Below are 27967 nucleotides of genomic sequence, written 5' to 3' on the forward strand. Positions count from 1 at the left end.
TGCTTGATTCCAGACGACATACAATGGGAGAACCTAGCTTTAAGACTAATTTTGACCTGTGTAGCAACATACTCAAGCTTATCAACAACAAATTTCAGACGAGCAGAATTCCTTTGAAACCATATAGCATACCAACAAGCTAGGAGAGCTGTAGTAGCCATAGTCTTCTTAAGTATACTCCATCTTCTTCTATTAATGGCTTCCAAAATATTATTCTGATTGAGATCTACTGAGAGCCATGAACCAATCTGCTGCAAAACTGCTTTGCTGAACATACACTCTGAAAATAAATGTTTCTGGGTTTCAGAGCATTGCATACAAATGCAGCATAAATCATCAGTACATACTTGAAAGCACTTCAGCCTGTCCTTCAACATAAGTCCCTGGTGAGCAATAATCCAGGCAATAAAAGAATGCTTAGGAACTGCCATAGGGCACCAGACAACATTATACCAGTCCACCTGAGCCCTCCTCTCTCGAACCCATTCATAACACCTCCTAACAGAGTACTCTCCCACACCAATACACCACTGACCATCCAAAAAACCCTCCTTAATGATCTCCTTCACACTGCACACTTTCTTCCAGTACCAAGTGACATCAGTAGAAGGCTTATAATCTGACCAATTAGAATTTTTAATATAGATGTGGTTCACCCATTGAACTCACAGTCTGTCAGGCTTACAAAATAACCACCAAACAAGTTTACCAACCATTGCCACATTCCAATAATAACTTTGCTGCAATCCTAGGCCCCCTCCCTCTTAGGACACAAACTTTATGCCACTCAACAGAAGGTACCTTATTATACTCAGTGTTTCCTTCCCAAAGGAAGTTCATACAAATGGCATCCACTCTATTAAGAACTCCCTTAGGTAAAACAAAAATAGAAGCCCAGTAATTATGCATAGTGGATAAAACATAAGACACCAAAGACAAGTCTTCCAAAGATAGAATAAATTTCTAGCCCCCAAACTTCGATTCTTTCCACTATCTTGTCTATCGGCCTCCACAATCTTTTTCTTGACCTACCCGCAGAATGGTGGTACCCCTAGGTACTTAAAAGGCAGTTTACCTTCTAAAAACCCAGAGACAAAGAGGATTTCCTTCCTGAGACTGTTACTTACACCATTAAAATAAGCACAGGATTTTTGAGCATTCATCCTAAGACCTGATGCTTCATTCTCAATCGCTCTTAATGGTGATATTTTTGGCTTCTTCCCTGGAAAGAGAGGTCTTAGGCAAGGTGACCCCATGTCACCTCTTTTATTTACCTTGAGTATGGAATACTTGAGTAGAATTATCAAATGTGCTACTGAGAAGCTTCCTTTCAATTATCACCCCTTGTGCAAATCAATGAAGTTAACCCATCTTATGTTTGCTGACGATCTTCTTTTGTTTTGCAAAGGGAATGCACATTCCATTATGGTGTTGTTAAGAGCTTATTCTGCTTTTTCTATTGCTTTCTTAGTTGAATACACAATGGATCGCAGAAACGTTCTCGCTCGGCTGCGAGAGATTGACACTCAGTTGGTGGATCTAATCAACAGAGCGTCTCATGTACGAGACTTGGCGATAATAAGAGGGATGCAGGACGTGCAAGCAAATATGGATGATATGATAAGTTATGTAAGGGCAAATCGCGAACCAGCGCAAGTAGAAATTAGGAAAATTGAAAGGGAGATTGTTCAACTTGAATCTCTTGGATTTTAATTAATTTTAGTTAATATTTCGTATTTTGTAAGGATTATTATAAATATGGTTTGTACTATATTTTATAAATCTATAAATATCCTTTTTAATTACCAAAATACTCCACATGCATGTCTCTTCAGTTGCAATATGTGGACGCGGGCCACGGGGGCGCTTGGGAAATAAGCGTTTGCATTTGTGGAGTCGCCACCAATTTATTGTGGAAAATTGGAAACCGTTCGAATACCTCGTGTCATGTCAAGACACAAAGTAGTGACATGAACACCAAGAACTCGTTACCCTTAGCATTCTATGTCTAGAATGACTCTCGTGGATGCCAATGAACACGGATGTTCACAGAGATCTGGAGTAAGGGGTGAGGGTACGTATTAGGAAGCTCTTTTGATCGAACACCTAATCCCGCCCGCCTCGATAGCGGCCTCTACTAATGATTAGGGAAATTATCTAAACTCGATATATTGTCGATTATATGCATGCAATGCAACATCCAATAAATTGATCCTAACATATGAAGAATTAGACTAAGTCGGTTATCAATTAACTTAGCATACAATTGAGTCGAGGTAGGGATTTAGATTCAATTACATGTGAAGGCATACAAATGGTAGAATAAAAGAAATACAATAAATACAATAAATAGAATTACAATAATTACATCGGATTCATTGATTTATGTCGAAAATACTTTTAAAACGGATAATTTGAGAAAGAAAGAATAAACAAATAAACGAACAGGAATTAGGCGATAATACGAATAATAGTTAATTACATACGTAAACTAATTAAACTAGGTCAAGGCAGAACGGAAGTTCAGAGACAGAAATCAACCTGGAACAGGCAATGATTGTTGCGTGCATTTCCAAGGCCGAGTTCAGGCCGTGGCGAATCGCAAATCGTTAATATTCGTGGGTGAATTTAATGATTGATTATGATATTCGACTCGGATGAAAGTGATTTAATACATTAATTACATGTGAATGAGTCATAAAAACGATAAAACATGGATGAAACGAATGTAAACAAATTAATTACATGAATGAAAGATTGATTAGTGATATGGGTGAACTAATTAGGTTAAATATGACAAATTAACGAAGAACCAATGACGGAAAAACAGATGGGAATATATCAAAGATCGAATTCCAGAAACTCAATATGAAAGAATCGAATCTCTACAACCCGGATTGATTTTAATGACGAAAACCCGCGAATATTGATTATAAGGGATTAAAGTCGGGATTTAATGATGAATTAAATGATAATGAATTACTTACATGTTAAAATTGCTATACTTAAAATTATCGTGTTAAAGAAACAATGAACAATTGATAACGAAACAAAACAATTGAATTATCAAAAGACGAAGGAAGAAGAAAGGAAGCAGGAACTGCGGCAGCCTCACAAAGAGGCACAGCAGGTGCTGCGTCCCTTCGAAGAGGCGCAGCAGTTGCTGCGTCCTTTCTCGACGTCTGTCTCCTGATAATCCGTAAAAAAGGTTTTAAACATGGTTTTACAAATCGGTTTTAGAAGTATTTTCGACATAAGTCTTACATGATGATTACAAAAAGTAAATAACAATAAACAAAGAAGGATTTGTACCCTCAGATTTACATGTTTGACGAAACAAGATGAACTAAGTTTATGTTTTAGTGATGCTCGACTCGAATGTAACGAAAGTGCCCTTGTAAGAGGAAAACGAACAGATTAATTAAGTTGATTGTTGTGGAGTTGGTCAAATTGGCCGGTCATGCAAAACGAGGCTGGTACTCAGAAAGATCCGAGCTTACGTGGTCGAAAGTTCAAGCATGTAGGCGCCAAAAATTAAGAACGTGGTCTAGAATGCAAAGGGAGAAGAGAAGGGCGGACACTCGCGTGAGAAATATGAGGAGCGAAGGCTCCTATTTATACTAATCACGTGAAGGATTTAGGGTTTTCGGAGAAACTTTGGAAGTGAATCTCGAAAAGATATGAAAAGATACGAAAAATACGCAGAAAAGGACTTGGGAAGAGGCGCAGCAGGCACTGCGTCCCTTGGAAGAGGCACAACACCCGCTGCGTTAGTTCCCAGGTGGTTTCCTCCTGCGGAAGAAAGATTTCCGTGTTTAATTTATGGAATAACGGAATAATCTTGTTTTCCTTAATATTTTGTATGAATATTACGGGAAATTCTTTGCCAAAGATTAAAAGATTGTGAAATATGGAATAGAAATATCCGGAACATTCCAGAACATTCTGACTCGGGATTTTAGCGGTTATCAGAAAATGAAGACGGTTTTAGGCCCGGACTCCAAATGTACTCTAATTATCACAAAACGACCGTCACTAGCGCGTAGATGACAATTAAGAGGTAGACACCAGTGTTTGAGCAATCACTTGACGATAAACTTACGAACTGTCACAAATCGTTCTGCGTACCAAACATGCGGCCCAATCATCACCGGGTGGTTCGCGGGAGGTGCGGAAATGAGGTATCTACACAATATGATTTAATTTCGAGTTAACATTCAAATTATACTAAAAAAAATAATTAGAGGATAAAACCTCAAAATGTAACAACCAAAATGGATTATTATTAAGATAAACTTAAAAAAAGAAAAGTACAATATTAAGCCTAATCCTTATTAACTAAGGACTGTAAAGTCTTAATATCATCTTCAAATTCTTCCCTAAGTTTGTAACATTTTTCATAAGTACCCAACACGGATTTGATGAAACCATCCGTTTCCTTCTCCATTTTCTTTATGCCTTTTGTATATCAATCGTTGCGAATTTCAATCACCCCGACCACCATCTTCATCACTTTCAACTCCTGTTCACGGAGTATGAAAACTTGTTCATCTAAAAAACTCAAAGATTGAATCATAATATCGTTACGGCCCCCATTTGAAATTTCTGAGTTTTTAGAGAGAAGATAAAGAGAGATAAAGTGATTGAGTAAGAAAAGTTTAGGTAGAAATGAGATTCTTCTTTTAACCCCCCCCCCCTCCCCCGGGTATTTATAATAAGGATGGTGACCTTTGGTGAACCATAACATGAATAAAATTAAATAAAATAAATTAATTTGGTGGTTCATGAATAAATTCAATTAAACTATTAAATTAAATAAGACGCCTCGGAATACTAAAAGACAGAATTTTCTAAGATTACAATATTAAGGAAAATAACAATATTAAGAAAAATTAAAGATTACAATATTAAGGAAAATAAAGATTACAATATTAAGGAAAACTAAATTAATAAAAACTAAAACTAAATTAAAGGTTACAATATTAAGGAAAAAAAGAAAACTAATTTCTAAGATAAAAAAGGCAAAATAGCCTCTAAGGCCCCGATCTCCCTCTCCAAGTCCTTCCTAAAATCGTATGTTCTTTGATATTCACTTAGGAAGGATTGTATAAGGCCCGCGAGTGATTTGTAGAAATCTTTGACACCTCTTTCTCGCCAACGGTTGCGGCGTTCCATAATGGTTTTCATCATGGAAACATGCTCCAACTCCGTCACACGGAGCTCATCCACCAAAGCTTGTTTACCTCTGATTGATCTTTTAACAACATCAACGACGCCGTTTTCCATCTTGACGTATACAAAATTAAGGATTAAATTAAAATTAAGAATATTAAAGGTATTATTGAGAGAAGAGAGAGGGAGAGGGAGAGAGAGAGAGAGAGAGAAAAGTTGAATAAATAGAGAAGAGATAAAAAAAGTATTATTGAGAGAAGTTAGAGAGAGACTGTGATTATGTTTTAGTTGATATGATAACAAAAAAAATGCTTATAAAGGTTGTAATATTTACTAATCCGTGGCTTTATTTGTGATTGGTCACTTATAGGATGAACGGCCACGATTTAATGTGGAATATCATCTAATATTTTATTAACAACTGAATGGCCACTGATACGTGCAATTTATATAGACTTTTTAGCCTCTTATTGCACGCATTTCTATGCTATTTGTATCGCTTTATATTGCAAAATGCCCGAATTGGCTACTTTGGTTTGTTTTGTCTTAATTGCAGAAATGGACTTAAAAGTAGTGGAATCGTCCCTTATTCGTCCCATTTAGCATGCATTGTAAGGAGGCGGAGATTTAGAGCAGAAGTCGTACCTCGGGAAGCGTGAAGGGAGGTCTTAGGAAGCTGACCAGACGAAGTCAAGGCTGATTCATTGGATATCCACTCGATCAAGATGATACGATTCCGTATGATGGCATATTTAAAAATTCATTAGTTTATTTTCTAATTTAGTTATCTCCTTATCTCAATTTTAGGAAGTTTAATTATCTATTATATCTTTTAGGTAATTTATTATTTAGCTAGAATAAGAAAGATCTCATCAGAGATACTAGGTTGTTATTCAGTTATTTTTGAAGCCTATATAAGGCGTGTAATTGCGGTCACAATAGATTGATTTATTGAATAAAACAGTGAGTTTTTCGTTTACAGTTGTAAACATCGGTTCGACGAGTTCGTTCCAAAATTGTTATTGTTTGATACGTTTTCAAGCATTAACCCGAGTTATAATCAATAGGTCTTGATTATAGTTCACCATTGTTCGATCTATAGGTCTAGATCGCGCAAATATCCCATTGTTTCGATTTCAAGACAGATTTCGAAGCAAATATCCTTATTTCATTATTGTTCTTTATTCTATTAAACTGCTTCCGTGCAACTTTCGTATCATAATTGGTATCAGAGCTTCGGCTCTTGATTTCCCTAAATCTAGACGGTCCTAGATGTGTCACACCAAGCTGTTAGTTGAATTTCTGATTGCGATTGGAGTTCAAGGGTTAAACTCGTACAGGTAGTTCGAGGATTAATCGGTTTTACATCTCAGGAGCATTCTAGTAACTTGTTATTCAATACGTGACAGTTACAAAAAAAAAAAAAAATTACTGTTCACGCATGGTACTGTTCATCCGCGAAAAAAAAAATTGAAAAAAAGGGCAAAAAGAAGAAGACATGTCGAGGGTATTCTCAAGTCAAAGCATCTACGAGAAAAATGTTAAGTTTGATCCGAAATTGCTTCCTATTTTTGATGATTATAATGATGAAAAGACAATTGAGGTTAATGGTGATGTTATTTTTCAAGAACAAGATCTAGTTAATAGGTGCGTCAATGGAAAATTATTTGGTAATGCTGATGGGCATAATTATTTTATGAACCGGATTCCTGTAGTTGACATAGGTGATTCAAAAGAATTAAAGCTTGATGTTGTGCAAGGAGGGTGGTGGGGTGGAAGGCACGAGCTCATATGGGAAAAGATGGATAAGCTTGAAGGCTGCATTGAAGATGGCGAGCTGAAAAGGAGATCAATGATTTTCACGAATAACTTCATGTTCTTAGTCAATTTTGCATCTGAATTTGCTAGGATTGTATTCGATCCCGGTGGATTCCATGGTTCTAAGAATCGGGACGATGCTTTTGAAGAAAGGGAGTATGATACAAAATAAAGGTTTTCCATAAATCATTAGGACTAGTTTATTTCCTAATTAGAGATTATTATTATTATTAGTTTATTTTATTTCCTAGTTAACAGAATAAGGCAAGACGGTTTTAGGTAAGTTTTATATTGTGTTTTAGGTTAGCTAGGTTGGTTTGTAACTCCTATATAATGAGGTCTAATGTATTGTTTATCACAGAGATTGAGTTATTGAATAAAAACAGTGAGTTTTTCGTTTACAGTTGTAAACATCGGTTCGACGAGTTCGTTCCAAAATTGTTATTGTTTGACGCGTTTTCAAGCATTAACCCGAGTTATAATCAATAGGTCTTGATTATAGTTCACCATTGTTCGATCTATAGGTCTAGATCGCGCAAATATCCCATTGTTTCGATTTCAAGACAGATTTCGAAGCAAATATCCTTATTTCATTATTGTTTTTTTTTTTTTTTGCAACCGTCACACCTTGAGTAGCAAGTTACTAGAATCTTGCCCCTGAGATGCAAAACCGATTAACCCTCGAACTACTTGTTCAAGTTTAACCCTTGAACTCCAATCACAATCAGAAATTCAACTGATAACTTGGCTTTGACACGCCTAGGACTGTCTAGATTTAGGAAAATCAAAAGCCGAAGCTCTGATACCACTTATGATACGAAAGTTGCGAGGAAGCGGTTTAATAGAATAAAGAACAATAATGAAATAAGGATATTTGCTTCGAAATCTGTTTTGAAATCGAAACAATGGGATATTTGCGCGATCTAGACCTATAGATCGAACAATGGTGAACTATAATCAAGACCTATTGATTATAACTCGGGTTAATGCTTGAAAACGCGTCAAACAATAACAATTTTGGAACGAACTCGTCGAACCGATGTTTACAACTGTAAACAAAAAACTCACTGTTTTTATTCAATAACTCAATCACTGTGATAAACAATACATTAGACCTCCTTATATAGGAGTTACAAACCAACCTAGCTAACCTAAAACACAATATGAAACTTACCTAAAACCGTCTTGCCTTATTCGATTAACTAGGAAATAAAACAAACTAATAATAATAATAATCTCTAATTAGGAAATAAACTAGTCCTAATGATTTATGGAAAACCTTTATTTTGTATCACAAGAGCTTCTAGAGTTCGATCGAGTGGTTTGGCAGTTGCGGGTGTAATACTACGGTTTTATGAGTCTTCGGGTACTCTATCGAGTGGGGCTCTCTGTTGAGTAAGTATGTTTGGTATACGAAACAGTAGTTTGCCTGTAGGTTACTCGATCGAGTAGCCTTGGCACTCGATCGAGTAAATGGCACTCGATCGAGTAAATGACACTCGATCGAGTACGTGACTTACTCGATCGAGTAAGTTGGTTATCGGGTGATTTGCGTGCGATGAGTTTGCTAATAATGCGGATTAAAATATAATACTCCGTCATTTTTTTCCTAAACACTTTTACAAACCTAAAAACACAAAAAAAAGAGATTGCAAGTTACGTTGTTCAATTCGTTCGCATTATTGGCAAATCCCGGAGCTAGAAGCGTCGGTTTCCTTTATCCTTTATACCGTTATGATCCTTGTGTCAAGGGTAAGTTCTACGTATCATTTTTATAGCAATTGGTTAATGTTAGTTAAACCCTAATTTTGGGAATTGGAGGTTTTTATGATTGTATTGTTATGGTAGTAATTGTATGAATGTGTGTATAGGAGGAGGGTTCGTAGAAGAGAGGTTTTGAGACAGCTGCTAGATCATCTGATTCTGTGATTGCATTCCAGGTAGGGTTTCCCTACTCGGTATTAATTACATGATGTGTGTGGTGGTTGTATTCTTATTGTTGATTTATCATATAGCTGGTGTTTGAGACGGTTGTTGAATAATATCGTTGATTGTTATTGTATCTGTCTGTGATCTTCGGGGTGCGTCCCTGGCTGTGTGGAGTCACTTGCGGAAGTGGCTTCACGCCCTTGATTCGCCTTCTGTGGAACCCGCCACAGAAGGGATGTGCACATTAATGAACATGGGTTTATCACTCGATGGAGATGAGCGGGGCTTAGGTGGGAACGGCTGCGGTCCTCCACTGGCGGTGTGGAGTACCTGTTGCGATGGGTACTCTGGCAGGACTACACACTTTAGTGTGTAGTCAGTTGTGTGGAGTTTGGTGATGGAGACTGGGATTTTGATGTGTTGATTGAGTTGTTTGGCATTTGTCTCATGTTGGTTATATTGTGTAATTAGTACTGACCTCGTTGTTTGTTTTGTAAAATTGTGGTGTCCATTCGGGGATGGTGAGCAGTTGTTGATCAGGTTTGATACGATGCATTTGGGCTAGCTGAGATGAGTCATCACCTGGCATTAGAAGCGTCTTCCGCTGTGTCAGACGATGTTTTAGTTGTTCAGTTTTGTTAGTAGACACTTTTGGTTTTGGTTGTATTGGATTTAACTGTTTTAGTTTTGAACATGTAATCACCTAAACTATATTTACTTTTAAAGTACGTTTCTTTATTGTCTTTTGATTATCATTGCCTCGGTAACCGAGATGGTTATGTTCCTATACCTGAGTGGTCCTGGTAAGGCACTTGGAGTATGGGGGTGTCACAAAGTGGTATCAGAGCGACGATCATGAAACCTGTAACTAATGAATCTAATAAACATAGGGAGTCAAATTAAAATGAACCCGGGGTAGAAGTTGTAGGAGCTAATGCAAAGGCTTGGGAGACGTCCTAAAGTCGCGAACTTGCCCTGCAATTTTGAACCGGTCACAAGGGGTACGTGTAATACAATATTTCCCTCCAAAAAAAAATCAAATTTACCCCAATTAGTACTGACCCCGTTGTTTGTTTTATAAAACTGTGGTGATCCATTCGGGGATGGTGAGCAGTTGTTGAGCAGGTTTGATATGATGCATTTCGGCTAGTTGGGATGAGTCATCACTTGGCATTAGAAGAGTCTTCCGCTGTGTCAGACGATATCTTAGTTGTTCAGTTTTGATAGTAGACACTTTTGGATTTGGATGTATTGGATTTATCATTTTGGCTTTGAACATGTAATCATATAAATTATATTTACTTTTAAAGTACGTTTCTTTATTGTCTTTTGATTATCATTGCCTCGGGTAACCGAGATGGTGACGTTCCTATACCTAAGTGGTCCTGGTAAAGCACTTGGAGTATGGGGGTGTCACAAAGTGGTATCAGAGCGACGATCCTGAAACCTGTAACCAATGAATCTAATGAACATAGGGAGTCAACTTAAAATGAACCCGAGGTAGAAGTTGTAGGAGCTAATGCAAAGGCTTGGGAGACGTCCTAAAGCCGCGAACTCGCCCTGCAATTTTGAACCGGTCACATGGGGTACGTATCGGGATCGTATGTGTTGTCTTCTGGTTTGTGTATCTATGTAGTAGCATGTGATGTGAATTGATGGATGTATGAATGTGGAGGATTGGAGGAATGGAATAGAAGTTGAAAAATATGTGATTTATATGTTGGATTGGATGAAAGCATGTTGTTTGTTTTATAATGTGGCATATTAGTGATATGAAGCAAAGTTATTATGTTGAGTATATAAAGAGCTGCGTTTACACATATGAATTGTTGTTGTTGTTGTTGTTATGTTAATAATATAAAGGTTGTATGTATAGTTGGGAAAATAAAGACAAGAATGCGGGTAGTTATACGAGTCTGCATGACTCGATCGAGTGGGGGGCACTCGATCGAGTAGGTGAGGTGCTCGATCAAGTGGGTCTGACTCGATCGAGTAGGTAGTTTAGTGTTTTCTGGGCAAAAACGTGTTTTTGGGAACTCGATCGAGTACGTGGAGGCACTCGATCGAGTGGGGTCAGCTCGATCGAGTGGCTTGTCAGCTCGATCGAGTAAGTTTTTGAGCAGAGGTCTGATCAGGTTCTGGAGTCGAGGCACTCGATCGAGTAGGTGTGGCACTCGATCGAGTGGGTTTTGGTACTCGATCGAGTGGGTTCTATACAGGTCGCAGTGTTTTGGGTTATAGTATGCGTGTTTATGTCTACCTTTTCTTATCAAGATGCCGCCAAAGAAAACTGCCTTGTATGCTAGAGCTGAGAGCATGAACATTGATGACATGTTAAAGATGTTGGAGCACCAAGATGCTCTTACGGAAGCTTTAAAGAGAGTGGGAAAGGATAAGGAGGTTGATCACTCCAAGATAAGCATCCATATAGCGAGGTTTAATCTAAAAGAGTATAAGGGAACTGGGGAGCCAATTCTTCTGGATAATTGGCACAGGGAGATGGAGAATATCCTGGAGTTGGTGCACCACCCGGATGAGTGGAAAGTGGAACAAACTGCATTCTACTTAAGGGAAGCGGCAGGTGAGTGGTGGGGTAAGGTCAAGGTGAGTGTTAGGGAGATGTATATGAAGCAGGGACTACCTGCAATACCTTGGGATGAGTTCAGAAGAGCCATGAGACGTGAGTTTGTGCCGGAACATGTGAGGAGTAAGCTGAGGGAGGAGTTCGATGAGTTTAAGATGGCATATGATATGACGGTGGCTGAGTACTACCGTAAGTTTAATAAGAAGTCCAGATACGCTGAGGATATGGGGCTGAGTGAGGAGAATCTAGCTTTGAGGTTTGAGAAAGGGTTGACCCCCAAGATTATGGAAAAGCTACCGGTGGGAGTCCTTACAGATGTTAAGCAAGTTTATGAGAGAGCAGGGAGGGCTGAGAGGTTGGTGGATATGACCAGGGAGAGAGGTGCTGAGAAGAGAAAGGCTGAAAGCGAGGGTGGTGGTCAATCCAACTATAAGAAGGGTAACCACACTCAGGCGAGAACATATTCATCTGGTTCGGGGTTAAGTGCTGGGGCTTCATATGGGCCCGGCCGTGGGAATGGTAGCAGTAACTGGGAAATGACCTATTTTAACTGTGGTGGTGTGGGCCACAAGAGACATGAGTTCACCAGTGCGCTGAGTAGGGGTTTCCAGAGGCCATTACAGGGGAGCTTTTCACAGGGTCCTGCATAGAGTTATGCGAGTAACAGACTGGCTGGGTCATGCAACAACAGGAGAGGTCAGAACAACAACGGTGGGGTAACCGCAATGGCGGTAGTTCTTATCAGAAACTAGCTACGAACACCAACAACAACCAGGGGTCGGGTGCTAAGCCCACTACCTCAGCTAGTACTGTCCATGGAGGTGGGCAGAAAACCAGTGGCAAGCTGTTTATGATGGAGAAGAAAGCAGCTGAGGACGACGCTCATGTTATCACTGGTACATTTCTTGTTAATGGTGTTTATACCTTTGTTTTGTTTGATTCGGGAGCGTCACAGTCGTTTGTATCTTCGAGTGATGTTAAACAGTTGGGTTTGAGTGAGTATGAGTCTGTAAGAGAGGAAGTTTTTATACCTTCGGGTGAGTCTGTATCTTGTGGGAGGTTGTATAGAGGTGTATCCATGATAGTTGGGCAAGTTAATCTACCTGTAGGCTTGCTAGAGTTTCCTTTAGACAGTTTTGAGATGATAGTCGGGATGGATTGGTTGGGAAAGTACAAAGCTAAGATAGATTATCATCAAAAGAAAGTTTCTCTGAGAGTTCCTAAGGGGATTAGTGTGTCTCATCTTGGGTTTGTTGTCAAATCCAAAGTTAAGTTGATTGTAGCCGTGACCTTGAAGTCCTATCTGAGGAAAGAGTGCCCGTTGATCTTGTGCCATATGAGGGATCACAGAGTGGAGAGTCCGACAGTTGAGCAGATACCAGTTATAGAGAGTTTCCAGATATCTTTCCATAGGAGATTCTGGGGTTGCCACCAAAGAGGGAGATAGATTTCAGTGTCGAGCTGAAACCGGGGACGGGGCTAATCTCTAAGGCACCGTACCGTATGTGTAACACCCCGTATTTTAATAAGTTGGATAAAATTCTTTTAATTGCTACTTTATATTTAATTTCGTTGGTTAACGATTTATATATTTATTTTTTCAGCTAATTAATTAATTTCATTATAATTCGTTACGTTAAATTTAATAATCGTTAATAAGTTCTTTTAAAAGTTAGCTCGAGTTTGTTTAGTTGACTTTTTATGGGTTCATGTAAATAGTTTTATTTATTTAATAACTTTTTGTTTCTTTCTAAGTCCCTTATCGAAGTCGAGCTAAGTGGGCTCCAGACGGATCAATTAGCTATTTCGAGTTTGTTCCGCTAAATTAGCAAATATCTTTAAAAGCCGCTAATTTAGTTAAAATCTCTAATAATTCCGATTCGAGCTAATTTCGTATTATTTTAGTTAACTGGCTGAGTTTATTTTATTTTCACTCATTAAATTTATTTATTATTGATTCCGTTTTATTACTGAAACTTTTACTAAAACCGATTTTATTAACTCGAGACGGTTTTAAAAACGAGCGATATTACTTAACGATGAAGAAACGTACGTATAATTAGTAGCTAGCAAGCTAGCTGGTGTCTCATTATTATTATTATTATATTTATTATTACTAATATTATGTTGTTGTTGTTGACCCGTCCCCGCACCCCCCTTCATTTCCTTTCTTCCTTTCGAAAGGACGGACAACAAACCAAAACCAACAACAGCAGCTAACCTTCAATCGTCCACCATTTTTACAGACCTTAAAACCTCAGATCCCGCCTCCATTCTCAACCAAATTCGATAATTTTTGTACCATTCTCTTCCCCTTTCCTTCCTCCTCCTTTTAAGGTAAGAAAGTCTCCTTTTTGTAGTGGTTTCGTCTTTCGCCGTCTTATAAAAGTGTCGTCTTTTAGCTTCTTTATTCCGTTTTCTTGCCCTTTTATGAAGGATTCGAAGACCCGGGGTGAGGCTCGTGCCTTGTGGACCATTTATTCGAAGAATAAGGGGCGTTTAAGGTAACACGATTTTACCGATCCTAATATTAATACTATTGTTCGGGGTTATATGAAATCTGTGCTAACTATTTTTCGTATTCAAAATTAAGTGGTGATATCCGTACTAGTAATTTAATATTTTCTACTCTTAATTTTATTATTGTGAGATGGGTTGAATTATGATGGGTTTAAACTTAGATAATTGAATGAGTTGAGATATATAACGGTACTGAATCGGGTTAGTTTGGAATAGAGTGCCATCGGTAGCGTCGCTTGAGCGTGTAAGTTTATGTTGCTGTTGAATTGTAATCAAGCACCAAGGCACCTTAATCAAATCTTGTCATTTTACGGAAGTGGTCAATGATTCGGTGCACAGGAGATGTTCTTTTAATAAGGAATTCAACTTTGGTTTTTTTTGTCATTGGGAGGCTGACATTATTTATTTTGAGACTAAGGTTGTAAATTAATTTTGTATTGTTAATCGTCGTATCTTTCGGCATCGACTAGTGGGTGAGTAGCTTAGAATTATACTCTAAATGTTGAGCAATTCCTTTAATGGAATATTTGACAATATCGATATTGAATTTGAGATGGAAATCTGGTTACTATGGAGTATTATTTTATAGGACGGAGTAATGAGAGAGATGGGGTAGAGAGTTGAGATTGAATTAATTTTTGGGACGAGAGTGACTTTTATAAGGTTGGCCTGTTGTAGCCTAGCAGCAGCTGGTAGTGGCCTAGCTGTGGCCTGGCTGTGGCCTGGCCGTGGCCTAGGCAGTGGCCTGGCTAAGTCGCGAGTTTGGGCCGTATCTATAAATTGTTTTGACGCTAGTTTGGTTTATTTAAAATATAATTAAATTAATTTCCGTCTCATATTTTATATAACGATAATTCGTTAATATCGTCCTTTCACATAATTATTTTAGGTGACTCATATGTGGTTGAAGATGAAGAGTAATTTTGGGTTTTAGAAGCTTTCTCAAGTTTATTGCTTGTCTCTTTGCTAGCTTAAGGTAACTATTCCGAGTTACTCGACGAATTAATGTCACATTAGTAGTAAATGTGGTGCTTGTTGTTCGTTAAGTGTTTAGGTGATTGATAATGTTTTACTTTCATTTTTCACATGATAGAAATTAGAAATAGCATGAGAATAATATAGCGATAATTGTAATGTTGGATGATTATGCCGAAAACTGATCCTTGGTCCCGTTGACTGATTCGATGTCAGTCAATTGTGTGATTGGTCAGCCGCAATTTAACCCGTACCTGTCGCAGGGCTGGGGTTGCGGGTAAAAATTCGGTTGGATGAAATTTTGAATGAATTAGATAATCGGCCTTTTTCTTGTTTTAGGCCATTTATTATATTTTTATTTCACATGTGTAGTTAGTTAATTTAAGTAGCTTCTTATATTGTAGAAACGGCCCTAGTTTCCCCTGAAGCCTTTAATATGGTTACTATTGTTAGAATTAGAAGTTAGTATTGAATACTTATTGAGGATTCATTGGGATTGTATCTTTGTAAATAGACATTATAAGCCTTTCACATGATAGAATGCTAGAATTTATATTGATAAGTAGGACTTTTTGCCCTCTTAAGGTTAAGTGGGTGTCTTACTTGACTTGTGTGGTGAGTCATGTGTGGTGTGGGTTAAAATATTCAAGCTGGGACTAGCTGGGACTAGGTCCTAGGTGAGTATTTCGGCCTCCATCATAGATAGGTCTTTATAGTCTTTGACGAGTATATGTTCACCGCTTGATAGCCTTTGTGTTCTGACTAGTGGATGTTTATCCAAGTTGGGGCATGACCTCGGTACTTATTTTGATAGTATGGGGTCGGCTTAAGTACTAGCCAACCCTTCGGTGGTGTCCTTAGGGTACTCACTTCACTTTGTTTTAAAAAAGTTGTGGGTCTTGGGTGCGGTGGTGTGTATCCGCATGTCTAGGTCTCTGTGATTTTAGACTAGGGTTGTGTTGTCTCTTGGCCATGTTTTCTTAATAGTAACCGCTGAGCCAAGATACCGGTTCGATTACCTTCCCTACCTCGTGGTATAGACTTGAGTTACAAAGTGACTATTGACGGTACTAAGAACTTATGCCTGTCTTTGATATATTGCCCTTTCTTGTATGGTGATTCTATGAATCATAGAAGGTGAGATGCAAGCCGGCTATGGTTGATAGAGTTTGGATTCTGGATGTTATGTGATTCACATGATAGTGTAGTATGAGTCGGTCTAGTATTCACATGCTAGGACTATGTGTTGTTATATTGTTGTTCACATGATAAGCACGATTGTCTAGCATCTATATGCTAAGGCTATGTGTGATTCGTATTCATATTCTTATGTTTACATGTTATATTAATTATGACATTTCGTGGCTGGAAGAACTCGGAGTTACTCCCCACTGACCGTGGCTTTCGTATTTGTATAAAATGCGAATGACAATTGTAGGTGATGCATATATGGGGTACATGGACGAGCTAGCGAGCAAAGTAACCTTGGGACCTAGACTGGTTTTATTTTATTGTGACCCTTAAACCCTTTTTATGTCACATACATTTTAGGGACATATGTCTCCCTTTCTCATATTTGGTTTGTATAACTTGTTTCGCGACTTTAGCGATGTTTCATTCTTGAGATTTATTTTGGACCTTGCATGTTTGACACCTTCCCTTTTGGATATCTTTATAACAGGTTCAGGTTTTAAAAATTACAGGTTTTTACCCAATTGAACCTATTACAAACATATCCTGTCAGTTTTTCTGTAGAATTACGTGTTTACTTTTCCGCAATAAATGAGGGTGTCACAGTTGGTATCAGAGCATGTTTGCTCCCGACGCACGTTTGTGCACCCTACTATAAATAACTTGACCTTAAAATAATAAACTTGAGAGACGGGTAAGATGGGTAGACTTAGGACCTTATGTTGTAGTCTCTTTGTGTTTGCTCTTTGTTAGGTACTAACCTGTTTGTTGATTGTCATTTAATAATTGTTGCGTTCTTGGATCAATGACCGTGAGCTTATCTATAGCTAATGGAGTTATTACCCTTATTATAAAAAAAAAAAATTTTAAACTAAATGTTTTGAAAATATTTTAATGTTTTTCACTGGTTTTAACGACAATTAGTGTTAAAGCTTGTTATTGGAGACGTCTGATAATTAGTTTTATCATTTGTTGGTGTAAAAATGTATTTTTATGTCTTTTAATTGGAATATTGATGTTCTTGAGTGATCGCCAAGAGTATCTCCGTTCCATTGAAAGGACACTTATATTTTACAAAGATCAAGATTTAGTGCCTATTGCTGAGGATTGAAGATTTGTTCAACCTTTGAAGAATGCTTCTACTTCCTTGAAGATGTTTCTTGTTCTTTTTGTATCTCGCCTTATTCTTAATCTCTTGGTGCTTATCCTCCTTCTAAACTCCCTTCTGTTTTACTTTAAAAGCTACGTTTGTATCCTCCCAACTTGTCCTTTCACCCTTGCTAATCCTCCCTTAACGCCTTTTAAATAGTTTTCTTTCTTTTGTGGGGTGTTAACCTTGGTTGAGATTTGAGTATCTGACATTTTCTTGTTGTCTAATTTCCCTTTATCCTTGACCATAAGCGTTACCGTTCATACCTCATTTCCTCGCTTCATCTTGCTCCTCCTTTAAGTTTAACACTCGTATCTTGTGAAACTCTATCTTTGACATCCTTGTAAATTTGACTTCAATTCTTATCCCTAGGAAGTTCATCATACCTCTTTTGTTGGTTAAGCTTGAACCCTCTTAGCATACTTGTATCTATGATGTCTAACTTACTTTTCATTTTACACAATTTCTAAATATTTCAAACTACTATTTTTGGTTCGTTGTTAAAAATTTATGTTACCATTACAAAATTTTCCCTACTTGTAAAGATTTGGAAAATGAAAATTCGATTTGATTCTCTAATTGTTCTTTGAGTATAGACTTCCTTATCATGGTTTTGAGTTGCTAAACCTTAGATTTTTGTAAATTTTATCCAATTTCTATTCACTTTGATCTAATTATGATGCCTTTGTCAAAGTTTAATATTATATTTCAGAAATTTAACTCCCCTTTTGGTTTAAAGGTGAAACCTTTATTTCTATTTTGGCTTTTTGCAAAAGAAAATTTGAGTAGATTACCTTTCTCTTATTTTGATTTTTACGTTGATCGGATGTTAGAACTAGTTATTGAAAACGTTTGATAACTTGTTCTACGCTTGTCGGCGAATAGTTTTTGTTTTAATTTGTCTCTGACTTGGAAAGTTAGTGTTCTTGTGTGCACGACAAGAGCAATTCCGTTCCATGAATGAGACTTATATTTTTGAAAACTCTTCATTAATGTTTTTGAAGGTATTTTGATTTTGACTTATACAAATAATTTGCCTTTTGACCTTATCTTTGATTTGGAATGTGATGTTCTTGAATACGTAACGAGAACACATCCGTTCCTCTGATGAGAGTCTGGTTCTGTCGGAAAATTTTAGTTGAAGTTCTTGAAAGAATTTTAGTTCTTACGATAAGTAACCTTTTAAATGTTTTGGTTACCGAATCCAAAGTTCCAGTTTTGTTTTATATAACCTTTCATTTCTACTTTCAAGTTTCGAGGACGAAACTTTTTAAAAGGTGGGGTGATTGTAACACCCCGTATTTTAATAAGTTGGATAAAATTCTTTTAATTGCTACTTTATATTTAATTTCGTTGGTTAACGATTTATATATTTATTTTCTCAGCTAATTAATTAATTTCATTATAATTCGTTACGTTAAATTTAATAATCGTTAATAAGTTCTTTTAAAAGTTAGCTCGAGTTTGTTTAGTTGACTTTTTATGGGTTCATGTAAATAGTTTTATTTATTTAATAACTTTTTGTTTCTTTCTAAGTCCCTTATCGAAGTCGAGCTAAGTGGGCTCCAGATGGATCAATTAGCTATTTCGAGTTTGTTCCGCTAAATTAGCAAATATCTTTAAAAGCCGCTAATTTAGTTAAAATCTCTAATAATTCCGATTCGAGCTAATTTCGTATTATTTTAGTTAACTGGCTGAGTTTATTTTATTTTCACTCATTAAATTTATTTATTATTGATTCCGTTTTATTACTGAAACTTTTACTAAAATCGATTTTATTAACTCGAGACGGTTTTAAAAACGAGCGATATTACTTAACGATGAAGAAACGTACGTATAATTAGTAGCTAGCAAGCTAGCTGGTGTCTCATTATTATTATTATTATATTTATTATTACTAATATTATGTTGTTGTTGTTGACCCGTCCCCACACCCCCCTTCATTTCCTTTCTTCCTTTCGAAAGGACGGACAACAAACCAAAACCAACAACAGCAGCTAACCTTCAATCGTCCACCATTTTTACAGACCTTAAAACCTCAGATCCCGCCTCCATTCTCAACCAAATTCGATAATTTTTGTACCATTCTCTTCCCCTTTCCTTCCTCCTCCTTTTAAGGTAAGAAAGTCTCCTTTTTGTAGTGGTTTCGTCTTTCGCCGTCTTATAAAAGTGTCGTCTTTTAGCTTCTTTATTCCGTTTTCTTGCCCTTTTATGAAGGATTCGAAGACCCGGGTGAGGCTCGTGCCTTGTGGACCATTTATTCGAAGAATAAGGGGCGTTTAAGGTAACACGATTTTACCGATCCTAATATTAATACTATTGTTCGGGGTTATATGAAATCTGTGCTAACTATTTTTCGTATTCAAAATTAAGTGGTGATATCCGTACTAGTAATTTAATATTTTCTACTCTTAATTTTATTATTGTGAGATGGGTTGAATTATGATGGGTTTAAACTTAGATAATTGAATGAGTTGAGATATATAACGCATCTTGAATCGGGTTAGTTTGGAATAGAGTGCCATCGGTAGCGTCGCTTGAGCGTGTAAGTTTATGTTGTCTTTGTTGAATTGTAATCAAGCACCAAGGCACCTTAATCAAATCTTGTCATTTTACGGAAGTGGTCAATGATTCGGTGCACAGGAGATGTTCTTTTAATAAGGAATTCAACTTTGGTTTTTTTGTCATTGGGAGGTCGACATTATTTATTTTGAGACTAAGGTTGTAAATTAATTTTGTATTGTTAATCGTCGTATCTTTCGGCATCGACTAGTGGGTGAGTAGCTTAGAATTATACTCTAAATGTTGAGCAATTCCTTTAATGGAATATTTGACAATATCGATATTGAATTTGAGATGGAAATCAAGTTACTATGGAGTATTATTTTATAGGACTAGGAGTAATGAGAGAGATGGGGTAGAGAGTTGAGATTGAATTAATTTTTGGGACGAGAGTGACTTTTATAAGGTTGGCTATTTGTTGTAGCCTAGCAAGCATGGTAGTGGCCTAGTGTGGCTTTGGTCGTGGCCGCGGCCGTGGCCTAGGCAAAGGCTTGGCTAAGTCGCGAGTTTGGGCCGTATCTATAAATTGTTTTGACGCTAGTTTGGTTTATTTAAAATATAATTAAATTAATTTCCGTCTCATATTTTATATAACGATAATTCGTTAATATCATCCTTTCACATAATTATTTTAGGTGACTCATATGTGGTTGAAGATGAAGAGTAATTTTGGGTTTTAGAAGCTTTCTCAAGTTTATTGCTTGTCTCTTTGCTAGCTTAAGGTAACTATTCCGAGTTACTCGACGAATTAATGTCACATTAGTAGTAAATGTGGTGCTTGTTGTTCGTTAAGTGTTTAGGTGATTGATAATGTTTTACTTTCATTTTTCACATGATAGAAATTAGAAATAGCATGAGAATAATATAGCGATAATTGTAATGTTGGATGATTATGCCGAAAACTGATCCTTGGTCCCGTTGACTGATTCGATGTCAGTCAATTGTGTGATTGGTCAGCCGCAATTTAACCCGTACCTGTCGCAGGGCTGGGGTTGCGGGTAAAAATTCGGTTGGATGAAATTTTGAATGAATTAGATAATCGGCCTTTTTCTTGTTTTAGGCCATTTATTATATTTTTATTTCACATGTGTAGTTAGTTAATTTAAGTAGCTTCTTATATTGTAGAAACGGCCCTAGTTTCCCCTGAAGCCTTTAATATGGTTACTATTGTTAGAATTAGAAGTTAGTATTGAATACTTATTGAGGATTCTGTTGGGATTGTATGCTGTAAATAGACATTATAAGCCTTTCACATGATAGAATGCTAGAATTTATATTGATAAGTAGGACTTTTTGCCCTCTTAAGGTTAAGTGGGTGTCTTACTTGACTTGTGTGGTGAGTCATGTGTGGTGTGGGTTAAAATATTCAAGCTGGGACTAGCTGGGACTAGGTCCTAGGTGAGTATTTCGGCCTCCATCATAGATAGGTCTTTATAGTCTTTGACGAGTATATGTTCACTGCTTGATAGCCTTTGTGTTCCTGACTAGTGGATGTTTATCCAAGTTGGGGCATGACCTCAGGTACTTATTTTGATAGTATGGGGTCAGCTTAAGTACTAGCCAACCCTTCGGTGGTGTCCTTAGGGTACTCACTTCACTTTGTTTTAAAAAACGTTGTGGGTCTTGGGTGCGGTGGTGTGTATCCGCATGTCTAGGTCTGCGCAGATTTTAGGCTAGGGTTGTGTTGTCTCTTGGCCATGTTTTCTTAATAGTAACCGCTGAGCCAAGATACCGGTTCGATTACCTTCCCTACCTCGTGGTATAGACTTGAGTTACAAAGTGACTATTGACGGTACTAAGAACTTATGCCTGTCTTTGATATATTGCCCTTTCTTGTATGGTGATTCTATGAATCATAGAAGGTGAGATGCAAGCCGGCTATGGTTGATAGAGTTTGGATTCCTGGATGTTATGTGATTCACATGATAGTGTAGTATGAGTCGGTCTAGTATTCACATGCTAGGACTATGTGTTGTTATATTGTTGTTCACATGATAAGCACGATTGTCTAGCATCTATATGCTAAGGCTATGTGTGATTCGTATTCATATTCTTATGTTTACATGTTATATTAATTATGACATTTCGTGGCTGGAAGAACTCGGAGTTACTCCCCACTGACTGTGGCTTTCGTATTTGTATAAAATGCGAATGACAGGTAGGTGATGCATATATGGGGTACATGGACGAGCTAGCGAGCAAAGTAACCTTGGGACCTAGACTGGTTTTATTTTATTGTGACCCTTAAACCCTTTTTATGTCACATACATTTTAGGGACATATGTCTCCCTTTCTCATATTTGGTTTGTATAACTTGTTTCGCGACTTTAGCGATGTTTCATTCTTGAGATTTATTTTGGACCTTGCATGTTTGACACCTTCCCTTTTGGATATCTTTATAACAGGTTCAGGTTTTAAAAATTACAGGTTTTTACCCAATTGAACCTATTACAAACATATCCTGTCAGTTTTTCTGTAGAATTACGTGTTTACTTTTCCGCAATAAATGAGGGTGTCACAGTATGGGTCCTAATGAGTTGGAGGAGCTAAGGAAGAAGTTAGATGATCTGATTGAGAGGGGATACATTAGACCTAATGTATCACCGTGTGGAGCACCAGTTCTGTTTGTGAAAAAGAAAGATGGGAGCCTGAGGTTGTGCATAGATCACATAGAGCTGAACAGAGTAACGGTGAAGAACAAGTATCCTTTACCAAGGATAGATGATTTGTTTGAACAGTTGAGTGGTGCGGCAATCTTTTCTAAGATTGATTTAAGGTCGGGGTACCATCAGGTGAAGATTAGAGAGGAGGACATACCAAAGACAACTTTCACGTCGAGGTATGGCCATTATGAGTATGTGTTGATGCCGTTTGGGTTATCTAATGCACCAGCCGTGTTTATGGATTTGATGAACCGGGTCTTCAGTCAGTTCTTGGACAAGTTTGTGTTGGTTTTTATAGATGACATATTAGTCTTTTCTAAGACTAAGGAGGATCATGAGGAGCATCTGAGGATTGTGTTACAGACCTTGAGGGAACATGAGTTGTATGCCAAGTTGTCCAAGTGTGAGTTCTGGTTGGAGGGAGTTTTTTTTCTGGGGCATGTGATTTCAAAGAAAGGGGTAGCTGTAGATCCTGCAAAGATTGAAGTAGTTACCAAGTGGGAAGCACCAAACAATGTAGCTGAGATCAAAAGTTTCTTGGGTTTAGCAGGGTATTATCGACGGTTCATGAAAGATTTCTCCAAGATTGTTAGACCTATGACAGCTTTGATGAGGAAAGAGAACAAGTTTCGTTGGGATGAAAGTTGTGAGACGGTGTTCCAAACATTAAAGGAGCGTTTGACCATAGCTCCAATCCTAGCATTGCCTTAAGGGAGTGAGAACTTTGAAGTGTATACAGATGCTTCAAAGAATGGGTTGTGATGTGTGTTGATGCAGAATGGGAAAGTGATTGTCTATGCTTCTAGGCAGTTGAAGCCCTATGAGGAGAATTACCCTACACATGATATGGACTTGGGTGCAGTTGTGTTTGCTCTTAAGATTTGGAGACGTTACCTATATGGGGCGACCTTTAAGGTATTTTCAGATCACAAGAGTCTCAAGTACATCTTCACTCAAAAGGAATTGAACATGAGACACATGAGGTGGATGGAGTTGATTGGCGATTATGACATGGATATTATCTACCATGAAGGGAAAGCCAATGTGGTTGCAGATGCTTTGAGCACGAAGAGTGTGCATTCTTTGTGCACAGCTATATCTTTGATGAGATTGAGAGATGAGGTGGGGAAGTTCGGGATCCATATGATCCAAAAAGAGGATGCTATGGGAGATTTGACAGTGCAGCCTGATCTTTATGATGATATTCGCGGTAAATAGGTGTTGGATCCTAAGATTGTGGAGTGGAGAGCTGGGGTAGAGGAAGGGGCAGTGTCTAGATTTTCTATTCATACAGATGGTAGTCTGAGGTTTGATGGGAGGTGGTGTATCCCTAATGATGAGGAGCTGAAAAAGATGATCATGACAGAGGCTCATTGTACACCATACTCGGTACATCCAGGTGGTGACAAGCTATACAAGGATTTGAAGAAGACTTTCTGGTGGCTTGGGATGAAGAAAGAAACAGCTGAGTTTGTGGCTCGTTGTTTGACATGTCATAGAGTAAAGGGAAGCAGCGACGACCACAAGGTAAGATTCAGTCTCTTGAGGTACCTGAGTGGAAGTGGGAGTCCATTTCTATGGATTTTATCGTGGGTTTACCGAAGAGTCAATAGGGTAACCACATGATATGGGTTATAGTGGATAGACTGACCAAGTCAGCTCATTTTGTGCCAATGAAAAATACATGGACTAAGGCACAGTTAGCTATGGTTTATCGGAAGAATGTGGTGAGATTGCATGGGGTGCCTAAAGATATACTGTCTGACAGAGATTCGTGATTTATCTCACGGTTTTGGAAAGAGTTGCAGGAGTCCTTGGGAACTACCTTGAAGATGAGTACAACATTTCATCCTGCGACAGATGGTCAGACAGAGAGGATAATCAAGACTCTAGAGGATATGTTACGGGCTTGTGTTATGGATTTTGGTGGTAGCTAGGAACAGAGGTTAGATTTGATTGAGTTTTCCTACAACAACAGCTATCACACCAGTATTGGCATGCACCATTTGAGGCTTTGTATGGGAGGAGATGTAGGAGTCCGATTTGTTGGGACGATAGTGCTGAGGCAGTGGTTTTGGGACCAGAGATGGTACATGAGATGGTACAGCAGATTAAGCTGATCAGACAGAGGATGAGAGCGGCCTAGGATCGACAAAAGAGTTATGCTGATCTACATCGACGGGATATATAGTTTAGGTTGGGGACAAGGTTCTTTTGAAAGTGTCTCCTATGCGTGGGGTCATGATATTTGGTAAGAAAGGGTAGTTGAGTCAGAAGTTTATAGGACCGTATGAGATCTTAGCCTGTGTTAGAGAGGTTGCTTATCGGTTGGCTTTACCGTCTGCTTTGGATAGGGTACATAAAGTGTTTCATGTGTCTCAACTGCGGAAGTATGTTAGTGATCCGTCACATGTGTTAGAGGTAGAGAACATAGAGCTGGATGAGTCCTTGCCTTATCTTGAGGTGCCTAAACAGATTCTTGATCGAAAGGTTAGGAAAACTAGACATGGTGAGACAGTGTTGCTTAAGGTTCTTTGGTCTAATCATGATGTTGAGGAGGCTACATGGGAGGCGGAAGAGGCCATGAGAGAGCGCTACCCGTCTCTTTTTGATCAGGTATGTATGGTTACGGGGACGTAACCTTGTTTATTTTAGGGGAGTAGGAGATGGTCACGAAGAGTTTTTACATGTTTTTATATTGATTTTGATATAGTTAGTAGTTGTTTGAGTCTGGTTGAGTTTGGTTTGGTAAGTATGTTTTGGAGTTTTATGTTGAGTTTTGGTTTTTGTTGTTGTGTCGGGAGAGTGTTAGTGTGTTTTTGTTTTGTTGTGGTTTGAACTTCGGGGACGAATTTCTTTTTTTAAGGAGAGAAGACTGTAATACTACGGTTTTATGAGTCTGTGGGTACTCTATCAAGTGGGGCTTACTCCGTCGAGTAAGTATGTTTGGTATACGAAACAGTAGTCTGCTTGTAGGGTGCTCGATTGAGTAGCCTTGCCACTCGATCGAGTAAGTGGAACTCGATTGAGTACGTGACTTAATCGATTGAGTAAGTCGGGGGTACGGGTGTTATTTGACGGGTTTTGTTAATAAGGCGGATTAACATATAATACTTTGGGTTATTTAATAGGAATACTCTAATCTATGGATGGTCTTCACAAAATACTCCATACTTTATTTAATTCTAGAATAAACCCAACTATTAACCCCAACTTCTCGTAATAGACTTGGGTAACCTACTACCCGATTATCAGGTCAACTTTGAAAAAAAAAAAAAAAAAAAGATCATCTCAATAGTATCACCGACCTTCTTCACCATTGTTAGATACAAACACACATCATTATTAATACCTTCTGCCCAATTATTTTGACACCATTAAATACAACCACACAATATAAATCTAATAACCACCGTCATTACCACCACCATAAATCAACACCATACCAGTGGCCTCAAATACGAATCCCTGCTCCTGACCAACCTATTATCTTCACCTTGAACCACTTATTGCGGTGGTGAATTGGTCAGATCTGGAAGTTCCGTTGACCAACCTAATAATCACTGGGTTATTTGAGGAGTTGTTGAAGGGTGGTTTTTGTTGGATTGCCGGGATTGGTTCCGGTTGTTGAAATTAGGGATAGATCGGCCAAGGAGAGTGAGGGTAGGTTAGAGTTGACAGAAGGCGATCTGGTAATGCGGGGCAGTAGGGTGGTTGGTTGGTCGGAGGTGGTATGTTGATGAGGTTACTGGGTAATAGTTTGGAGATAGGGAACATAAGGGTTACCCAGTTACGTATGAATTTTGTGAGGGTTACTAGGTAATAGCTTTATTGATTTAAGTGATATCTTACTTTAGATTATTGATTAACTATTAAGGTTGGACTTAATAAATGAACATGAAAATGGAGGGAAAATTAAGGAGAAAGAGAGAGGGGAAAGTTGCAGATATTGAGGAGGAAGATGAATAAAATTTAGAAAGGGGCAAAAGTGAGACCGGTGGATGACTTAACCTACTACTACAGGTTAAAAAAATACAATTCTATTATAAGATAACGGTTATAATAGTTGCGTATATTCTGAAATTAAATGAAGGTTGGAGTATTTTGAGAAGACCACCAATAGTATAGAGTATTCTCATTAAATAACCCTAATACTTTTTGTCATCTTCTTTAAACACTTTTACAAAACTTAATTCACTGTTAAGAGAGATTTCAAGTTACGTTGCCTTGTTCTTCCGTATTATTAGCAAATCCCGGAGCTAGAGGTGTCGGTTTCCTTTGTTCTTTATACCACTGTGATCCTTGCGTGAAGGGTAAGTTCTACAAATCATTTTTATAGCGATTGGTTAATGTTGGTTAAACCCTAATTTGGGGAATTAGGGGTTTTATGATTGTATTGTTATGTTAGTAATTGTATGAATGTGTGTATAGGAAAAGGGTTCATAGAAGAGAGGTTTTGAGACAGCTGCTAGATCGTCTAATTCTGTGATTGCATTCCAGGTAGGGTTTCCCTACTCGGTATTAATTACATGATGTGTGTGGTTGTATTGTTGTTGTTGAATTATCATATTGCTGGTTATTGTGACGGTTGTTGATTAATATCGTTGATTGTTGTTGTTGTATCTGTCTGTGATCTTCGGGGTGCGTCCCTGGCTGAGTGGAGTCACTTCCGAGAGTGACTTCACGCCCTTGATTCGCCTTCTGTGGAACCCGCCACAGAAGGGATGTGCACATTAATGAACATGGTTTTATCGCTCAATGGAGATGAGTGGGGCTTAGGTGGGAACGGCTGCGGTCCCCCACTGGCGGTGTGGAGTATCTGTTGTGATGGATACTCTAGCAGGACTACACACTTTAGTGTGTAGTCAGTTATGTGGAGATTGATTATGGAGTTTGGGGTTTGATGTGACGATTGAGCTGTTTGGCATTTGTCTTATTGTGATTTGTATTATGAAATTAGTACTGACCCCGTTATTTGTTTTGTAAAACTGTGGTGATCCATTCGGGGATGGTGAACAGTTGTTGAGCAGGTTTGATATGATGCATTTGGGCTAGCTGGGATGAGTCATCAATTGGCATTAGAAGAGTCTTCCGCTGTGCCAGACGATGTCTTAGTTGTTCATTTTTTATAGTAGACACTTTTGGATTTGGATGTATTGGATTTATCACTTTGGCTTTGAACATGTAATCACATAAATTATATTTACTTTTAAAGTACGTTTCTTTATTGTCTTTTGATTATCATTGCCTCGGGTAACCGAGATGGTGACGTTCCTATACCTAAGTGGTCCTGGTAAGGCACTTGGAGTATGGGGATGTCACACAAACAAAATTGGTCACATATTATAATCATCATATAATCGTTTAATAATGGATTTTTTTATACAACCTAACTACTAACAT

At 38.0% G+C, this 27967-nt stretch overlaps 2 long non-coding RNA genes across 3 annotated transcripts; both read left to right on the forward strand.

Moving 5' to 3' along the window:
- Positions 1-13691: 13691 nt before the first annotated feature.
- On the forward strand, positions 13692-15020 carry LOC141656200 (uncharacterized). Its single transcript, XR_012548418.1, has 3 exons — positions 13692-13840; positions 13940-14007; positions 14913-15020. It is a non-coding gene; the product is annotated as an uncharacterized LOC141656200 (long non-coding RNA).
- A 4288-nt stretch (positions 15021-19308) lies between these two features.
- LOC141656201 (uncharacterized) lies at positions 19309-22179 on the forward strand. 2 transcript variants are annotated; one of them, XR_012548419.1, is made up of 4 exons: positions 19309-19457; positions 19557-19623; positions 20537-20623; positions 22060-22179. It is a non-coding gene; the product is annotated as an uncharacterized LOC141656201 (long non-coding RNA). The 2 variants fall into 2 exon arrangements; XR_012548420.1 differs by lacking the exon at positions 19557-19623.
- The last annotated feature ends 5788 nt before the right edge of the window (positions 22180-27967 follow it).

The sequence above is a fragment of the Silene latifolia genome, chromosome 5 (genome assembly GCF_048544455.1).
Source record: "Silene latifolia isolate original U9 population chromosome 5, ASM4854445v1, whole genome shotgun sequence".
Taxonomy (NCBI): Eukaryota; Viridiplantae; Streptophyta; class Magnoliopsida; order Caryophyllales; family Caryophyllaceae; genus Silene; species Silene latifolia.